We start from the raw sequence: 5260 nt of genomic DNA on the forward strand, positions 1-5260 counted from the left end.
GAAAAACAAACGAGTGGCTTCGGCTTCGAATCGAAATTTGAAAGTTGGGGGGACAACTTTACAGACGTTACATGTATATCCAATGGCGTATTTATGATTTTGTTTCGGGGGGTTGTTAACTTTATTCCTGGAAATGTGAAAATTCTGCACGATATTTCATTCACTTTGAAATAGTAAATACAATTTCGGGGAGGTTTAAGCCCGCAAGCCCTCCCTTAAATGCGCCTCTGCATCTATTTACGTGTGGAAATAACACCATCAAATATAAAAGTGATTCCTTATACTAAATGAAGAAAAAGAAAAAAAAACTAATAAACAGATGTGGAAGAACGCTTATTTCAGAGTTATAAATTGCCCAACGGAAAGCATAAAACAAATATCTAATGTGCCTTGCCTTCTAAGCTATACGTTATAGCTAAAGCGGTTCGAGGTATTATAAACAAACAAATATAAGGTGTTTCAAAACAACACCGACAACGTTTGGGACGTGATTCCTGACACTAAGATAAAACAAAAAGTATAGACCAACCTGGGTGCACGAATGCTTCCTTTCGGAATGCTGAAAACATGAAAAAATGAACCATAAAGATACATAGCTCCAAGACTATGGGACCTACCGTAGTCGGGTCAAGACTTCACTTAGCCCTAGGAACAAGAAGGGAGGCGGGCCTGAGAGGCCCACAAATTAATTTTGTTACATTTTGTTACATTTCTAATTGTATTAAAAAAATGTTTAAAAAATGATATTGTCAAGCTTGACCCCATTCATCATAAAACTTACTTGCTTAGTTTTTAGTGTTCCATTTCTTCTATTTATAAATAAAGAAAGTGCTCAGAGCCCCCTCTGGTACTACTAAGGGGCTGTTCACCGCATACTCTAACTGCTATATTCCAGTGTTTTGGCTATTTATTTTATTTTCCTTTGAAATAATTTTTGTTTAACAACATGCAGAGGCACTCTGAGCTATTATTCTGGTGCAGGTTGCCAACTGCACTTTATTAAAAAAAATAGTATAGACGTTTTTTCTGATTACTTTTTTGGCACCTAACTATTTTGTTTTCTATTAGTTTATTCCTTGAAATCTGCTAACACCTAAATATGACACTTTATATTATCATCATACACACACACACACACACGCATATATATATATATATATATATATATATATATATATATATATATATATATATATATATATATATATATATATATATATATATATATATATCATACTGCATGTAAAGAAAGAAAGACAGAGAATCAAGTTTCAATAGTGATAGGAAAGAAATATGCTGCTGCACCTCTAGTGTTATCAAGTATTTTTAATCATAGAATCTATAAGCAGCAGCCTGCAACACTGAATGAAGACGCATATTACATAGGAAATTGTCAGTTCGTTATTCTATGACTGTGACTTATGTGGAAATCTGCAGCAGCATTGGAACAATGGCAACTCTTGCCTTTCAACAAAGTTCAATTGGGAAAGATCTTAAAGAACTTTTAAATGAATCTGACATGGAAGGTAGTGAGCTCGAATATAGCAAAGTGGAAATAACCCTGTCAGATTAGGATGCAAAAGACACTGATTTGAACATTTTATTTGATAAAGGAAATGGAACAAATGGAAGCAGTGGTACGTTTCTTGCAATGATTCAATTGTAATATTCATGATGCAGTGGTGTTAGTTTACAAAACTGACAGACAAGTTGCAACTTGTTTGCTTACGTTTTACATGTTCATTCCGCAGATGCAAAAACCTGACGTTGTGCTACTAGAAAAATTGTAACTTATGTTGAGTTAGCAACACTGCTTCTCTAGTGACATCTCCTATAGTGTCCAATGAACGCCCCTCACATTGTCTATCTTTTCGCGGAAACAAAATTTGAAAGAATTTCGCCATACCAAGGATAACCGAGATGGAGTTATAAAAGATAAATCCAGAATTCATTGGAATACTTAAGTATACCCCACTCTTCCCCATTCTACCCCACTTTACTGCACCACCACCAAACTGCTTTTAGAAGTCACCTTTGTACACATACTACACTGTACTAAGTCGCTATTGATCTGTTTGATAGTTTTTCTACATAAGCAAATAAGATAAATAGGCTGTAGTTACTGACATAATTAAAAAAATGGTAACTTAATTACACACCTATAGTTGGCAACACTGTACTTAGAAACCTAGTAATAATAGAGAATAAACATATATGATGTCTTAGATATCCCAAGTTCATATTAGACAAGATAAATTATTTTCCGTAGGAAATAATAACCTTTATTTAGTGGGCCTCAGAGCCCCCCATCCCCCGTTGGTGTTCCATGTAACCCAAAATACCTTGGTGTTCCTAGGGTTAGGAAGTAATATGTGCCCTATCCAAATATCCATGTTTCAGAATCTTAAAGTACTCACGCAACAATTTTTATATAGAGAGTTTGGCTACGGGCATATAATTTGAAGTACTCTCCAACTACCTCTATAAGAATTGTTGCGGAAATACCACAGGATTCTGAAACGGGTATTTGGACACGGCATATACTAGTTCCTAAGTGAAGTCTTGACCCGACTAAGGGAGGTCTCATAGTTTTGGAGTTATAGAGCTTTAAAGTTCATTTTTTTTTTTCATGTTTTCGGTAGCCTATAACTCCGAAAGGAAGCATTTGTGCACTCAGGTAGGTCTATACTTTTTATCTTATCTTGGTGTCAGGAATAACCTCCCAAACGTTGTCGGTGTTGTTTTGAAACACCCTGTATAAGGTTTTCTTTCCTATATATCTTTGTTTCAAAACCGTGTGGTTTTGAAATTACTCAAGAAACTTTTAGAAAATCCCACAAAACATTATTAGCATTCAATGAAAAAAAAAAATGTCGAAAGATGGGATATATACCAAACAATATAGCTATCTTATTACGTTGAACATAAAGATAAAGCTCAGCTGCATTGTAACATTTCTCAGAAAACCTCCACCGGATACGTTAATATAGGGTGACCAACCGTCCCGTAAAAACGGGATTGTCCCGTTTTTTCACTACCATTCCCGTTGTCCCGAAAAATTTTCCCGGGACGCCAAAATGTCCCGTATTTACGTATATTAAATACAAGAAAGCTTTCCAATCTAAAAATTTCTTAATTTATATTATTATTTTCTTATCACATAGCTTAGAAAATACTAATATTATTATTTTCTAAGCTATGTGATTATATTGGAATATGTCTAATTACTGAACAACGTCATTACGACGTTTGCGATATTGGATGTGGTGGCTGCAGTTTTCCCTCCAAGACTCCCACTCCACAGACGACAGTGCAAGGGGCATAAAGTCTTATGAAAAACAAACTGTTTTTACTTTCTGTTTCGGGGGGTGGAAGACTGAGGCGCTGTCACCAGTACAGTACATTGTTTCCATGATTTGACTAAGATGTAACATACTGTCATTTACGAAAGGGGAACAAAAGTATAGAACCATAAAAGTGAAAGTAAAAAAGAAAACTAGCAGTAAGTGAAATAATGTTTAAAAGTAAGAAAAAGCAAATAAAGGGAGTTGGAATCCGATGCTCAGAGTAGTTTGTTATAAATTCTGCCACTGACAGATTTTGTTGATTGACAGATATTGATGAATGTTTTACATATATTTTAGTAATGTTTTCAAAATTTCATTTTTTGTTAGTTGCTTATAGTTACTTGTTATTTAATTAATTCCACAACCTTTTCAATAGGTTTTAAAATGAAAAAGTGTAAATTTGCCCTTTTTTGTGAGAGATACAGAGAGAGAGAGAGAGAGAGAGAGAACGGAGAGGCAAAAATATATATTTAGGGGAGTAACCTATCCAAACGTAAAAAAAGTCCCGTTTTTTCTAGTTGAAGATTTGGTCACCCTACGTTAATACTATGTATTACTTTAATTTAAAAATGTGTTCTATATTTTCCTTTCATTGTAAATCCAAGCCACACGTTTTTTATCCCATAATTTCTTTTAGAACTATGCTAACCTATTTTTAATCAGCACGTGTCTTTCGTTCATAATTCACCCGTAAATTTTATCGAAGCTTAAGTTCTTAATCAGTTCACATATAACATGATTTTTTTTTTCGTTTTTTATAAAGGTCAACTTTTTGCAACATTCGACCAATTTTCTCTTACATAAGGTAGCTACTCGGCATACATAATGACTCCTTCAAGAGTGTTTTCGTGCAATGATTGAAATTTACAATACGTTTATTTATTCAAGGGAAGGAAGGTCACGGGGTAAATGAGAAAATTAAATGAATAAGAGAACGACCGTGAAAGTTTCATAATCCCTACAGAAGCGCTTTTTAACCTTGGCATTGTTGGCGTGTTTAAAAAAAAAAGACTCATATTAGCAACATAATGACGTATTATTTAACAGTATCGTGAGTGTTCTACCTTCGGTTCGCAGGTCAGCTGCTGTAACCTGAGATGTTTGCATGTATTGTGGTTCTCAGCTAAGCTTTCTACAGTTTCTTAGCATTTGTATGTTTTGTCCCCCCCCCCCTCTCCTCTATTACTTTCCATCATAACATTTTATAATAATGAAATTTATTGTGTGGCTTTTGTCTGACGTGGTTTCCACCCATAATGTTTTATTTTTCTACTCGTAGTTATTTCCCGAAAGTCATAAATCAAAGTCTCAAGGGAAAGAAATCCTCTCTATCTGAATCGAGAACAAAAATAACACCAAACAGTTGTTTGAATTTATGTTTTCTTAATATTAAACTGAAATAAACTCAGACTTCATAAATCGAAAAATGTCCCTTTGGAGTGAATTTATTATATTTTAGATTTAGACAAAGATCTATATACTTTTTATATTACATTTGCCATGATAGAAAAATAACCATTTTTATTACTTCTGTTGGTAATAGGTATTTTATTTCCTGTGGGTATATGACATCCTTACCTTTGTTATTTTTTTTTTTTTTTTTTTAAGCTTTAAACGCCCGTTGACAACTGAAGCGTTAAGGTTTTCTACTCCAACTAGCCTGTGGCTAGCTGGGGGCTCCGCCCCTAGCCCCACGTGTTGGCTCGGCCTACGGCTCTTCTGTGTATCAGCGTTTCCATCAAGAGTGAATTTCATGCATTTGCTCTTAATATTTTCTGAGTTTGGCAAGCTGGGGGCTTCGCCCCCAGACCCCCATGTTTATTCAGCCTATGACCACGCACATCTTACACCCAAATTTCAAGTTTCTTTTCGTATTTCAACTATCTAAAAGATAAGGGTTTGTATCCCCTCCC

This window comes from Thermobia domestica, chromosome 14 (assembly GCF_964235325.1).
Source record: "Thermobia domestica chromosome 14, izTheDome1.hap1.1, whole genome shotgun sequence".
NCBI lineage: Eukaryota > Metazoa > Arthropoda > Insecta > Zygentoma > Lepismatidae > Thermobia > Thermobia domestica.